Consider the following 15,909-nt stretch of genomic DNA (forward strand, 5'->3'; position numbering starts at 1 on the left):
TCCCTGGATAGCTCCTACGTCAATTTCCTCACATGCCTCCTCCATTGCTTGTAGAAGCCCCTCACGCACATGGGGTTGACGATCATAGACCTTCCACCACCATGCTGAAAAGAACTCTTCTATGGGGTTCAGAAATGGAGAATAAGGGGGAAGGTAAGCCACTATAAAATGTGGGTTGTTGGCAAACCAATTTTGCACCATGGCTGCACGATGAAAAGCCACATTGTCCCACACTACAACATATCTGTGCTCCTGCCCTTCATCGTCCGTATGGTTTGCCTGTTGTAAGATGTCTCGCATTCTGTCCAGAAATGTCAGGATCAACTCTGTGTTATATGGACAAATAATGGCATGGTGGTATAGAACTCCATGTCCTGTGATGGCAGCACACATTGTGATGTTTCCCCCACGTATGCCAGGAACATTCACAATAGCTCTGTGACCTATTCTGTTTCTTCCCCTTCTTCTGGTTCTGGTAAGGTTGAAGCCAGCCTCATCAATAAAAATGAACTCATGTGAGATCACATTTGAATCCATTTCCAGCACTGTCTGAGAACAAAAAAAGATTACATAAGCAGTGGTTTAGGTTTATGTTTAGTACTGGAAAAACGCAGCATTATATGTAACATCCTGTAGTCTAATAGTTACCTGCACATAATTGTGCCTCAGTTCTTTGACTCTTTCGGAGTTCCTCTCAAAAGGAACCCGGTATATCTGTTTCATTCGTACATGGTGTCGCTGGAGAACACGAGCAAGGGTAGACAAGGCAACTTGCCTAATGTTGCCAAAAACTGTGTCGTCCCTCATGATGTGGCTTTGAATTTCCCTAAGTCTTATGGCATTATTTGCCAAAACCATGTTTATGATTTCTACCTCCTGTGCCTCTGTGAACATCCGACCTCTTCCACCACGTCCTACTTGTCTCTCAGTCCTTGGAGAAGACAACAATGTATATATTGGTATGTAGCCTTTCTTGTTTCTAATGAGGATTATGCAGTAGTATTGTACAAGTAAAGAATACTTTGAATTGCTGTATATATACAGTACAGAGTGGGTGTTACAGAACATACCTGTTCTCAAGCCGAAATGTCCGGATGACAGAGGCAACAGTAAATCGACTCAGGTTGGGTTGGACCCTCTGTCCAGCCTCTCTCATTGTCAATCCATGATTTATAACATGGTCGACTAATGTTGCCCGAATTTCATTTGAAAGTGCATGTCTTCTATGTCTTTGTCCTCTTTCACCTCTCTGTGCACCCCTACCTCTTCCTCTACCTCTACCTCTACCATCTCTTCCTCTCCCTCCAGCTTCCATTGTTCTTTAGTGTTGGTAAATCTGTGGAGTTTTATAGTTCTCACATTCTGATTGCTGAGTTAACTAATAAGCAGTCAGGTGCTTGACCGGGTGACACTTGTTTTAGCCTAATTGGTACATGGGTGTGGCTTTTTGAATGGGTGTGTTTAGAAATGGCTAAAAGTTTATTGCTGTCAGATTCCTGTGTTTTCTGTAGGAAAGTGTGCACACTCTAATGCAAAAGAAGTCAAGTTAATTGCTTTTTGTGTTCAAAGGTGTGATTTGTGTTTTGAATATAACAAATGTGAGGAGAGATTTTGCTCTCCGAGTGTCAGTTTTTGCAGTTGAGCTTTACATTAGATTTTAGTGTGTTAGCAATTGGAAAAAACTGTAAGCACATTTTTTGTAACTATTGGCTATTTTTGCAAAACTCTACACACAAATAAGAAAACCTTTCACCCAATTATCAAAACATTGTAGTTCTCTTGAAAAAGCGGACACATCTAGATTAACTCTTCACACCTTCGTAAAAATGGTGTTTTCGTATCAAACAGTACACACAAGCCATCATTAACTAAGCACACAATGCGCCAACTGCACACTGATGGTATGAATACAAAACACATCTGGCTTTTGCTTTCTCTGTGTACAGATGTCAATTTGAGGTCATACTTTTGTCATAGTGTCATGTAAACATACAAGGATCCAAACTTCAAATATTGGTGTTTATTCACAATAATCAAAACCAAGACCAAGTCAGAACACAAAATAGTAATTTTTAAAAAAAAAAAGGAAAAAAAAAGACAATCAGCCTACATCATGTCATCTTTCTGGGTCCGGCCACAATTTTGTCCACACTGCATGCGATATCCTCCAGTCCAAGGCACCAGGGAAAATATCTCCTTGAATGCCGTATCCAGGCCTGACATGATGCCTGGTCAATATCTCCACATGCCTCCTCCATTGCCTGTAAAAGGGCTACCTGTTGATGAGGATGACGGTCGTACACTTTCCAGCGCCAGGCAGAGAAGAACTCCTCGATGGGATTTAAGAATGGAGAGTATGGAGGGAGGTTGAGTGCCATGAAGGATGGGTGGTCTGTAAACCAGTTGCGGACCAAAGCAGCCCTATGGAAACTAACATTGACCCATATGATGACATATCGGGTATGCTCTGGTCTCTGAACAGTGAGCATGTCATGTAAGGTGTCCAGGAATGCAATAATGTGTGCAGTGTTGTATGGGCCTATGGTTGCATGATGGTGAACAACACCATTTTGGCTTATAGCTGCACAAATGGTTATGTTACCACCACGTTGTCCTGGGACATTGATGATGGCACGGTGTCCAATAATGTTCCTGTCACGTCTCCTGGTTTTACTGAGGTTAAAACCGGCCTCATCTACAAAAAGTAGCTCATGTCCCATGGCATCTGCTTCTAGTTCCATCACTCTCTGGACAAGACAAAACAAATGCAACAGATCAGGCCCATGCACAGCACTACAGTATGCACTTCCAAATTCAGAACCAATGACACTATAGCTTACCTGCACATAGTCATATCGCAGTTGCTTTACACGTTCTGTGTTTCTCTCGAAAGGAACTCTGTAAATTTGCTTCATTCTTATTCTGTGGCGCGCAAGTACACGACTTAGTGCAGAAATGCTTGCACTGTGTATATTTTGAAAGATGGTGTCATTATCAATTATGCGTTGCTGTATTTCGTGCAGTCTTATTGCATTATTGGCAATCACCATGTTCACTATATGGGTCTCTTGCTCTGGAGTGAACATTCTGCCTCTGCCCCCAACATCTGGACGTCTAGCAATTCTGTAAAGTAACAATTTCAGTATTTTTGCATGTATGGTACTGTTGTGTTTCTCATTAGAGTATGGCAGTGCTACAAAGTACTTACCGATTCTCATTTCGAAATGTCCTAATGATGCTTGCCACAGTGTAGCGGCTCAATTTAGGCTGAACCCGTTGGCCAGCTTCCCTCAGGGTCATCCTATGGTTGATGACATGGTCCACTGTTGTAGCTCTGATGTCATCAGTTATTCTATTTCTTACTCTTCTTACCCTTCCTCTTTCCCCTCCTCGTCTTTCTTGCTCCTCCTTGTCCTCTTCCTCTAACTTCCTCTAACCCTCTCGCTTCTTCACCTCCACGTCCTTTTCCTCCAACTTCTTCACCTCCACGTCCTCTCACTCAGCCTCCTCGGCCTACTCTGATTCTCACTCTTCTCACTCTTACTGCTCCTTCCATTGCACTCCACATAGACAGCTTACCTGTGGCTTATTTATAGTGCTTAGGCTGATTGCAAAGTGAACCAATTATCTAAAACAGTTTTCACATGTGAAAGTGTGCCAGACAGTTGGCAAAATAGTGTTAATGAAAGCCATACATGTGTATAATTTTGCTAGTAGTGTGTTGGAAATTTGGTAATTGAGTGTAAGCAGTGAGTTGTGTTTAAAGTTCTGCAAAAGGTGTTGTGCAGTGAATTGTGCCTACAGTTTTGCAAAGTGTGTGTTACAAAATTGCAAACTGAGTGCAAAGCAGTGTTTGTGCTTTTAGTTTTGCAAACTCAGTGAGTGGTTTTGCTATAAGTATTAATAGTTTTAGAAATTGTGCTATAAGAATCACAGTTAGGGTTTAAGCCATCAGAAAAAACTGTAATAAGGCTTCCTGCTAGCTGTATAGGCTTGGTCGTCCGACACTACTGCACTCACCCCACAACAGCGGCTTTCTAATTCCGAGCCTCGCCTGACATCTGTTGGAATGCTGGAAATACTACAAGCAATAGCGGCCTACAGGCACACATGAATTTTTTTTATTTATTTAATTAATTAACTTATTTATTTATTCAGTTAATTAAATTAATCCTGCTCTGGCTAGAGTTTCTTTCCTTTCCCTCATAGTAGCCAATCCCCAGCCAAGGCTGCCTGTCTTGTTTTATACCAAAGGTATAAAAAGTACTGCAATACCAGGTCGATGCGTGAAGTGGACGGAGCAAGTCCCTATTCCATCTCCCTGTTCCAAAATTCAATTTAATATATGGTCCCCAGATAGGGGACGTATCAGATATTAAACTGATAAGAACAGATTTTTTTTTTTGAAAAAATATAGTTTATTTACATATGTTTGGGATATATATATATATATATATATATATATATATATATATATATATATATATATATATATATATATATATATATATATATATATATATATATATATATATATATATATATATATATATATATATATATATATATATAAGCACAGTCTAGTAGTCTTACAATCTATACCAATATTCAAATAGAAACGACTGTATTCCGCTATAGTCTGATACAGTCTTTCTCTATACATAACCCTTGTATATGTAAATAAGGTGTTGTAGGTAATTTGTATTTGTATTAACTGCTTTTTTATTCTATATTTCACTAAAATTAAAATATAGTTTTTTTTCCTTAAAACTGTAAAAAATTTTTCTCTCTCCGTTTTGCCTTTTCACGAGGGTACTTATAACTTGGGGCTAAAGGTTTAGCCGATTACCTGTCACAAACAGTCGCCTAAAACTTGCATCTTAATATTCTAATAGAGAGATGTTGGAGGAATTTCATACATTTTCCTTACCTTTTATTGCTCCTTTTTCTCATGTTCTTCTGGATCATCTGAAACAAACTAAACACTGACATATATTTTTCTTTTAATTACCAATACATTTCTTGCTTTCCATATTACTACTTTTATTATATTAATTCTTATCCATATTAACTTTTTCTATCATTTTCCTGAATCCTGCCATGTAATATCACATATTTGTCCAGTTTTATTCCTGGAAGAAAAACCTTTTTTGTCTCTTCCCACACCTTTTGTTTGAATGTGCATTCCCATAAGGCATGTTCTGTGTTCTCCATCATTTGACAATTCTGTCTTGGACATTTTCCACTTTGTGCCATTTTCCTTTTCTTCAAATTTTCATTGGTATTCATTATATTATGTGCCGCTTCCCATGCTAAATCTGCTAAGTTGTTGGGCAGTTCTTTTTTTGCCATCATGTCCCATACTTTCTCCGATTCTATTTCTGTTCTTTTAACATTTATGCCCTTTTCTTCTATTCCTTCAATATCTTTCCAGCTTCCCTTTATCAAACATTCTGTTTTGTTAATGTTCATTTTAGAGCCTGATGCCACACAGAAGACCTTTACACATTCAATCGCTTTTTGGACTGAAAGAGTATTTCTGCACATAATCGTGACATCATCCATATATCCCATTACTTTTACTTCCTTTCCTTGACTTCCTGGTATTATGAAGCCTTCTATTGCGGTTTCGGACCTGATGTTTTCCAACAGAGGTTCCATAGCCAGGACGAACAGACTTGCGGACATTGGGCAGCCTTGTCTAACCCCTCTTTTAATTTCTATTACATTTGAAATATTTCCATTTATTATTATCTGACTTGTCACATTTTTATAACAGTTTTTAATCCACTTTCTTAACTGTTTTGGAATTTTAATCCTTTTCATGACTTCCCAGATATATTTGTGATCTAACACAGCATAAGCTTTTTCTAAGTCTATATTCAGAACCTCCATCGGGATGCATAATCCATCATTTCTCTCAACAACATAAGATTAGCCGTTATTTGCCTTCCAGCCAACGCACATACTTGGTCCTCTTGTATTATATCGTCCAACAATTTTCTTAGTCTCTTAGCCAATATTCTACTCCATATCTTATAGTCTACACAGAGTAAAGTTATTGGTCTTCAATTTTTAACTTCCTTAATGTCCCCCTTTTTTGGAAGTAGTGTTATCAAGCCTTTCTTCCAAGATCCTGGGCCTTCTCTTTCTTTACTTACTTCCTAATAATCTCCAAGAGATCCCATTTAATTTGTTCCCAGAATTGTACATAAAATTCCACTGGCAGCCCGTCTATCCCAGGTGTTTTGTTTTTCGGGCTATTTTTTAAAGCTTCCTCCACTTCTTTCAAACTTACTCCTCTTCCTTATCCTTTTCTCTCTCCTTTTCCATACTCTTCCAAAAATCCTTTCTTCTTTTTTCTATTCTTTTCCCTCTCCCATACAATTCTTTGTAAAAACTTTCAATAATTTCTTTTTTATTTTTTTCTTACCTTCCTTGTCTTTTTATTTATTTATTATACCTCTTTGTTCTTTGCTCTTTTAATCTTTTAAAGAAGAAAGGAGTACATTTTTCATTTTCTTCCTTCTCTTGTACTCTACTTTGGAATTTTATTTCTTCTTCCTTTTTTATATAATTCTTCTAGTTGCCTTTTAATCCTTTTTACTTCCTCCTCTTTATCTTTCTGATTATACTTTTTTTCCAACTCTTCCTGCAATTTCGGCATCTTTTCCTGCTGTTTTTCCGTTCTTTGTCTTCCTTTCCTCTGGAAAAAGACTTTTGTCTTTTCCTTCACTAATTCCCACCATTCGCTATTTGTTTGGAAACAATCTTTGAGTGTGGTCCACTGTTGGTAAGCTACTTTGTACTCTTCTTGTATACTTTGCTCTTTTAATAATTCAATATTTAGTTTCCAATAGCCTTTTCCTCTTTCTTTTCTTTCCCCTATTTTCAACTCTCCTATTATGCAACAATGATCAGAGAAAAAAGTTGCCTTTTGTATCTATTTCTTCATATGATACTCCTTTGCATACAATATATAGTCTATTCGTGACTCAGGCTTTCCTTTTCCTCCTTTCCACGTGTATCCCATGCCATTCCCACCTCCTTCCTTAAACTCATCTTTTAGCCGATGATCTTGTAGTATTCTCTTCAATCTAGAGGTTTTGTCAAACCTTTTTCTTTGATGTTCGTCCACTACACAATTACAATCTCCAACTACAATTTACTTTTTTTGCCAAAACAAGATTTAACTTCTGTAGCAAATCAAATCTTTCATGTTTTCCACTCGGTGTGTATATATTTAAAATTTCATATTTTAGTTCCATAGTTCCAATTTTACTCCTAAAAGTTTTCCTTTGACTATTTCTTCAAAATTTACTTCTGTAACCTCTTTATTCTTTATAATAAATCCTACTCCTGCATTTTTATTGAAGATGGTCCCTGAAAAGGTTTTCCCTTCTTCCCACCCCTTTTGTAATTTTTTATAACATTTTTTGGATGTTATCCCACATTCCTGTAAGGCTATTACATCCACTTCAAGGTCCTTCAAAAACCCATAAATTACATCCCTTCTCCTCTTGCTTAAACTACTTCTTACGTTTATAGAGGCTACTCTCATTTTGAATAGAAATAATTATATTCCTTTTACTGTCTTCCTCTTCTTTTTCCTTTCTTTTCCTATCCTTTTATATCCTTGTTCCTTAATTTGCGTTATTTTCTGAAATTCTTTCACAATGTCCTTACTTAAAAAGGGATTACTGTTTTTTGACGCTTCTTCTGTCTCTAACACTGGTAATGAGTCTTCTTCATCACTCGAGAGATCACACCATTCATTTTCATTTTCTGCTCTTCTTTCCTCTGCTCCCTGTATCGCTCTCCTTATTGAAGGTGCTTTTTCCAAGATACTTTGGATGTCTTCAATTTGAGACTGCGTTTTCTTTATAGATTCTTCTAATCTCTTTTCACTCTCACTTATCCTATCATATTTCGACTTCTCTTCCATAAGGTCTTCATTTTTTTCCTCCCTTTGTTCTTCACTACTACTAAAAAGAATACTTTTAATTTTCGTTCTGTTTTCCTCTCCACTTGGAGTTTGAAACAAAAACATGCTTTCTTCCTCTTCCTTACTATCTTCGTATTTCCTATTTATTTGTATCATCACCTCTTTATTTTTTTCCTTTTTGCTGATGTTGCAAAGGACTTTTGGACAGTCTCTGAAACTATGGGTGGGTCCCCACAAAGGTTACATATTACTTTTTCCTGACATGCTTTCCCACTATGCCCAATTAAATTGCATTTACGGCATTTTTCGATATTGCATTTTGACGCTATGTGGCCAATTTGGTCAAATTTTCTACACATTTTGGGCTGACCAAGATAGAAAATTACCCCTTTGGCAGCTCCCAGCTGAATAGTGGGTGGTAGGTGCTTTATAGCACCGTTTTCTTCCTTTTTCAGCTTGACCTGGAAACTGTAATATCCCATTTTTATTCCATTTTCATCCCTACCCACTGTTCCTCCCTGAACATTACATAACTTACTCAACCTTTTTCTTGATTACCTGTGCCGCGCCCGGTGCTGTGGAGGAGGACTTCACTTTCTGCTTCCTATCGGCAGGCAGATTGGGTTTTGGTCCTCCTCCATGCAGACTGTTTGAGGTCACAGCAGCATAGGACTTCTGTCTCTGAGGGCAGTCTTTGTACATGTGGCTGGTCTGTCCGCAGAGGTTGCAGGTCTTTTTCCTGGGACAGTCTTTCGTCTCGTGGCCAGTCACACGGCAGTTCCTGCAAGTGGCCTCCTTGCAGTCCTTCAGCACGTGGCCCATCGCTCCGCATCTCCTGCAAAATTTTGGCTGGTCAGGGTAGTGCAGGATTGCTGCCGAGTTTCTCAAGGAGAAACTCTGCGGTAGGTGCTGGAGGCCATTTGGAGAGACGTTGTCCTTCCATAACCTGATGATGACCGACCACTTACCCGTACACAAGCCATTCCCGTCCTGGATCTGGGTGGGTTCCCTCACCACGGTGCAGAACCGCTTCAGGAACGTGGAGATGTCCTTGCCAGGAGTATGGGGATTTCTCATGGCAATTGTCGCTCTTCTTGCGAGTAAAGGAGGAGTACGGCATTGCATTCTGGACCATTTCCCAGTAGCGCTTGCAGATCGCAATGGAGGCAAACAATACAATACAATACAGTTTATTTTTGTATAGCCCAAAATCACACAGGAAGTGCCGCAATGGGCTTTTACAGGCCCTGCCTTTTGACAGCCCCCCAGCCTTGACTCTCTGAGAAGACAAGGAAAAACTCCCAATAAAACCTTGTAGGAAAATGGAAGAAACCTCGGGAAAGGCAGTTCAAAGAGAGACCCCTTTCCAGGTAGGTTGGGCGTGCAGTGGGTGTCAAAAGTAGGGGGTCAATACAATACAATATACAGAACAGAACAATTCCTTAAGACAGCATAATAAAAATTTTAGAAGTACGGTTTAACAGTAGATGATATGACATAATTAGGTTTGGATCCATCTAGCTGCCTCCCCATTTGGCCATGCCACGGCTGAAACGTTGCTCCGATGAAAGGACCCCTCTTTCCCATGATTCCTGTGATCCTCCATCAGGGATGACTTTACCATAGGCAGGCAAACAACTTGGCAGGTGGGCCGTGGCACCAATTGCCACATTTGGGTACCGAGAAAAGAAACAGAATAGGTGAGGGTTAGTATTCAAATATAATTATCATGTTACTTATGTTATAGTGCTAATGACTAACAACAGAGATGCAGTATGTACAGTTAATCAGCAGCTCTAGTCAGGATATGCTAAACTGAAGTAGTGAGTCTTCAGCCGGGATTTAAAGGCTGAGACCGAGGGGCATCTCTTATGGAAGCAGGAAGACCATTCCACAGTTTAGGGGCCCTGTAACTAAAAGCTCGACCTCCCACTGTTATTTTATTAATCCTTGGAATCCTAAGCAGACCGGCATCTTGAGATCTTAATGTGAGCTCAGGTTTGTAAGTCATGATAAGTTCAGACAAGTAAGCCGGACCTTGGCCATTTAATGCTTTATATGTTAAAAGGAGGATTTTGAAATCTGCCCTAACTTAACTGGGAGCCAGTGTAAAGATTTAAGAACTGGGGTTATGTGTTCATATTTTCTTGTTCTTGTAATAATTCTTGCAGCGGCATTTTGGATTAACTGGAGGCTGTATAGAGAACGTTTGAACAGCCAGTGAACACCGCATTGCAGTAGTCAATCCTACTAGAGATAAATGCATGAATTAATTTCTCACAATCCTGTTTATTTAGAAAGCGCCTTAATTTCCTAACATTTTTAAGATGGAAAAACATGTTTTGGACGACTTTGTAATATGCGCTTTAAATGACATGCTAGAGTCAAAGATAACTCCTAGATTGCGGGCTGATTCAGTAAAATTAATTGGGATTCCAACTGAGTTAAATGACGACAAAATATTGCTGTGATCAGCGTCATTCCCTCCAACAATTAACATCTCTGTTTTATCTGTATTTAAAGACAAGTAGTTCTCATTCATCCATTCCTTTAATTCACTAACACAACTAATTAAAGACAACATCGGAGAAACTTCATTTGATTTAAATGAAAGGTATAACTGGGTGTCATCTGCATACAGTGAAAATTAACATTATGTTTCCTAATGAGAGATCCCAGTGGAAGCATGTAAAGTGAAAACAGTAAAGGTCCCAGTACTGAGCCCTCGGGACACCATATTGAACTTCTGTGTATAATGATGGAGTACTGTCTGCACATTTCTGTACATACTGGAATCGATTTGATAAATAAGAACTGAACCAAGCGAGCACGCGGCCTGTAAGCCCAACATCGTTTTCTAGCCTGTGCAGTAAAATAGAATGGTCAATGGTGTCAAATGCTGCACTTAAGTCCAACAACATAATTACAGTGGAATTTCCTTCATCAGAGGATATCAGAATGTCATTTACAACCCGTGTTAGTGCCGTTTCTGTACTATGACCAGTCGAAAGCCAGACTGGAATTTCTCAAATAAATTGTAATGCGTAAGGTGTGACTGAAGCTGACTGGCGACTACTTTCTCTAGTATTTTAGAGAGAAATGGTAAATTTGAAATAGGCCTATAGTTATTTAGTATGTGTGGGTCTAGGTCTGACTTTTTAAGTAAAGGTTTAATAACTGACACTTTTAGTGCATCAGGTACTGTGCCATGCAGTAATGAACTATTGATAATGTTAGAATAGGTGCTGCAAGAACATCCATTGCACTTTTTACTAGTTTTGTTGGCACTGGATCTAGGGAACAAGTAGTGGGCTTCATTTTAGTAATTAAAGTTAAGACTTCCTGGTGAGTTACAGGATTAAAATTATTAAAGTGCTGAATGCAATGTGACAGGGTCTGCTAAGCTAGTATTTGGTTTGTACTGTGATGCTGAGATCTGGGATCTTATATTTTTAATTTTCTCATTGAAGAAGTTCATAAAGTCTGTACTGCTAATATCTGTTGGTATTTTGCACTGTTGATCTGAATTCCCATTTGTTAATTTAGCCACTGCTCTAAAAAGTACCCTAGGATTTTTATTATTGCTATCTATTAATGTAGAATAGTATTCTGAGCGAGCTTTAAAGAGGGCTTTTTTTATATTTATTACACTCTCTGTCCATGCAATTTGAAAGACATGTAGCTTTGTTGTTCTCCATCTGCGCTCCAGTTTTCGACACTCTAATTTAAGAGCTCGAGTGTTTTCATTAAACCAGGGAGAGTTTCTATGTGCTTTGATCACTTTTGTTTTTAGGGGAGCCACTGTGTCCAGAGCATCTCTCAAGGTCACATTATAATGTGATATTAGCTGATCTAAATTGTTTTCCACGTTTACATTTGATGTTAACTGATCTAAATGGTTTTCCACAATTACACTCGACTTACTCAAGGTATCTATAAATTTTGAAGCAGAATTACAATCTAGATGTCGACTGTCTTTGTTTTAATCTGCGAGTGCTGGCATGGGCAGAACTAAATCAAACGTAATTAAGAAGTGATCGGAAATAACTACATTTAATGGAGTAATATTTAAATTTTGAATTTCAACTTTGTAAGTTATAATTAAATCTAATGTATGGTTATGATTATGAGTTGGACCTTTGACAATCTGACAAAATCCTACTGAATTTAACAAATAAGTAAAACATTTGCTGAAAGTGTCAGTTTCCACATCAATGTGTACATTAAAATCCCCATCAGAACTACGTGATCATAATTTATAGCCAAATCAGACAGAAGGTTGCTAAATTCAGTCATGAACAATGAATATGGCCCTGGTGGTCTGTAGACTAGCACTATAATTGTGTTGGAATCTGTTTTAATATTTAAAATGAATGCCTCAAAGGATGTAAAGTTGCCTAAATTTTTAGGAGGATTTGCATTTGTTACAATGAATTATTCCAAGGCCTCCTCCTCGACCAGAATCTCTAGACTTATGAAGGAACAGTATCCATCTGGTGACGCCTCAGCTAGGGAACAGTGTCACATTTACTAAGCCAGGTTTCAGTAAGAAGACACAGATCAGATTTTGTACTTAATATTATATCATTTACCAAAACAGCTTTAGTGCCAAGAGCGAATGTTCAATAAACAGCATTTAAAACTGCATGGTTCTTTCTGAACTGCTGATATATTTTTTGTTTTAATTTGAATTAAATTTCTATTACAGATGCCCCTGGTGGAGTGTCTGGGTTTTATCCCTTGGTCTAATTATACACCTTATACAAACATGACATAGAAGAGGCCCAGAGCGAATGACTGTATGCTCAATGTATCTGCTCTGGAGAATCTACCCATGACCATTTTCTTCCCAAAGGTCTCAGCACTCTTCAGGGATCCTTCCTCCACCTCCTTAAGCCTCAGCACCACCATCTGCTTCATCCAGGGTTCCAGAGCCGGGAGGGCTCGAACTTTCGGGCTGGATTCAGGTGAGTCGGCCCGGGGAATGAGGGGGCCCAAAAAGGCTGATCTTCCGGCGGGAAATGCCTTCTCCTTTCCCAGCTTCTGGGGGCTTCCGGGGAAGCAGAGGTGGGGAGCAAAACGGAGCATCACAGCAGACCGGGTTGCAGAATCTTTTTATGTCTTTTTTTTTCAAAATGGGGGCTGCAGATGAGCAAACATCTTGGGAAAATTCAGCCCCTTCTTGGTGGTGGAGCTATGCAGGAGCTTTTTTCTTCTTTTTTTTTCTGTTTTTTTGGTTTCAAATTCTTAAACTTTTTAAAAAAAAATGGGGGACTGGAACCTACTTCCTAGAACAAAAATTGATAGCCGAAAAAAAGCCTTGCCTTACTGACTTGGGGAAAAAGCTTCAATCCTGAAAAAAGGGAAAATATTTCAAACAGTCCCAAAAGGAAAAAACTGGCTCTCCATAAAAATTTTTTTTTTTTGTCTAAAATTTTATTACTTAAGACAAACACTATTTTGCTTTTCCCCTTTTTTTTTTTTAATTTTCATATTCAGTGTCTTGTTTGAGCACACACACAGTCTGGGTTTTTCTAATTACCCCCCATCAAAAAACCAAAAATTATTTTAATATATATATATATATATATATATATATATATATATATATATATATATATATATATATATATATAATTTTTAAAAAATCCAAAAAAGGTTTTTCCTTTATCTTTCATACCTTGTTCTTATTTCATTTTTTATTTTTTATCTTTTTTTATTTTTGCCTCTCTAATTTACACTTTTCTGTAAAGTCTTTGAATTGAAACACCCTTATTTTTTGTACCCCATTCTTTCCCTTTCCCATATATTTTCTTTCACTAAAATTATTTTCCCATTGATTTTTTCCCTTTTTCTCATTCAAATCCCCCACTAATCCAACAGTCCCCCCCCTTTTTGAAATTCATTTTTTCCCCACAACCCCATGTTTCCTAAACACCCTTTCCCCTTTCCTTCCCTTTCCCAAAACACATTCCCGATTTTTCTATTTCTTAAAACTCTTGGTTTAAGGTTTTCTCCCGTTTTTAACATTGCAGCATTTGTTGGTAGTACTTATGTTCCCAACCCCAAATCCTTTTGTCTATTTTAATTTTTTCATTATTCTGTTGCCATACTTTTTTGTTGATCTTCATCATATTTGTATTTTAAACATTTTTTTTTTTTTTTTTTTTAAAATTTCTTATCTTTTTTTCCCATTTGGGAAACCCCCCCTTTTCGAATCCTTTTGGGGGTTGTGTTCCAAAACCCGGATAGATAATCCAAATAAAAACCATTGTTTGTATGGTTATTTTTATATTTTAAGCCTATAAACCCCCCAACTGTTAAATTAAATTCCTAGACATGAAATAACACCTTTTGTAAAAAGTTTAAACTGTGCCCCATGAAAAGACGAGATGACATTTCCCTTTCCTTAAAAGAACAAAATATCTTCTTTCAAAGGGGCGCGATCAAAAGCAGAAATTTAAAAGGGGGGGCCCTACGAAAAGAAAACAATAAAAAAAATCAATGTGTTTTGTGTTTTTAAGTATGCAAAACACTGCGATGGGGCTTTTTTTTGAGGAGTCCCCGGGTCCAAGGAAATAGCCTCTGTGAAACACCCCTCTGCTCCCCCCCCTCAACGGGAAAAAGAAAGGGAGAGAGAGAAAAACAAAAATCAAGCACCGGGGAAGCTATCGATATCATTGGGGGGTTTGGTTAAATTAAAAATGCTCTGATTTGCTTTACCCCAAAAGCGTCCTTTATAAATCAACGGGGCAAACGAACTGGGGAAGCGTCCCAAAAATTTAAAAAAACACATTGCCCAAAACCCCGGAACCAGGAAAAAATCATGAATAAAAGGGTTGCACAATTATTGGCAAGTGGTTTTTTTGCCTTTCATCTTTTTTTATGCTATTTCCCAACCGTGTTTAAACAAATGCTTATTGGTTTAAGCACGTGGGGTGATGTTTTTGTGTAATTGTGGGCTGGAGATCAAAAAATTTCAATTGAATTATTAGGCACTATTTCCTGGGCAAAGGGGGCCAAAAAGATTTAACTGACTCTGAAAAAAAATTGTAAAAAGTCTTTTAGAGGGGTGCACACTTTTTGGGAAATTTCTAAGATATTGGTGTTTATCACAGAGCCATCAAAAATTTTGTTGCATTTAGTCAACAGAAAAAACGTGGTTAGAACAAAGATGCAAAAGCCCGGGTAAAAAAGAATCAAAAGTGAACCGGAACCCCAAAATTCCCCCAGTACTTTCATATTCCAGGCTGCAACCACCGGGTGGGCCAAAATCGGGGTTCAGTGCTCAAAAACATGGGCCGGTAATGAAACCCAACCCCCACTGAAAAACAAGTTGCTCAAAAACTGGGCCAAAAATTCTGAAAACAGTTTTCAAAGGTTTTATGGGGAAAGGTGGATACCGTGGACCAGATGGGTGGATTTGGGTCAGTAATGGGCAAGACTCTACCCAACGTGGAGGTGGGGGACTGGGATGAGCTGGTTTTTAAAAAGATAGCTAGTTGGGATTTGGTAAGATGCTAAAACCCCCCAAACCTGGGTTTTTCGAACCTTTTAAACCCAGTATCGGAAAAAAGTTTTTTATCCCCAAATTATCACTTGCATTTTCCCCCCCTCGTGGCCAGCCAAAAAAGGCCAAAGATGAAGGAATAATAATGGCCCCCTTCTATTATAAACCCCCAGGAATTTTGGGGGGCCTTTCTTAATTTCGGGGAAAAAACTAATCCTGAAGGTTGGGAGGTTAGTCACTGCCCCACAAAAAGCTGTCTAAACAGATAAAAAGAAACTGAAAGTCCATAAAGGGGTTTATGACAGGGAAAAGAAGTTTTTATTGAATTATTTTTTTTTTTGAAATTCAAAATGTTTTTTAAATTTTAGGTTTTTGTTTATTATTCTCATTAAACAGATAAAAAAGAAACAATGAGATGGAAAATTTTCATTTTTTTCCATTTCATAAATTTTTC

General features: G+C 38.1%; 1 pseudogene; it reads right to left on the reverse strand.

Annotated features, from left to right (window-relative positions):
• Positions 1–4,238: 4,238 nt before the first annotated feature.
• LOC120522253 lies at positions 4,239–4,415 on the reverse strand (annotated as a pseudogene).
• Between the last annotated feature and the right edge of the window lie 11,494 nt (positions 4,416–15,909).

Source organism: Polypterus senegalus, unplaced genomic scaffold, assembly GCF_016835505.1.
Source record: "Polypterus senegalus isolate Bchr_013 unplaced genomic scaffold, ASM1683550v1 scaffold_2213, whole genome shotgun sequence".
NCBI lineage: Eukaryota > Metazoa > Chordata > Cladistia > Polypteriformes > Polypteridae > Polypterus > Polypterus senegalus.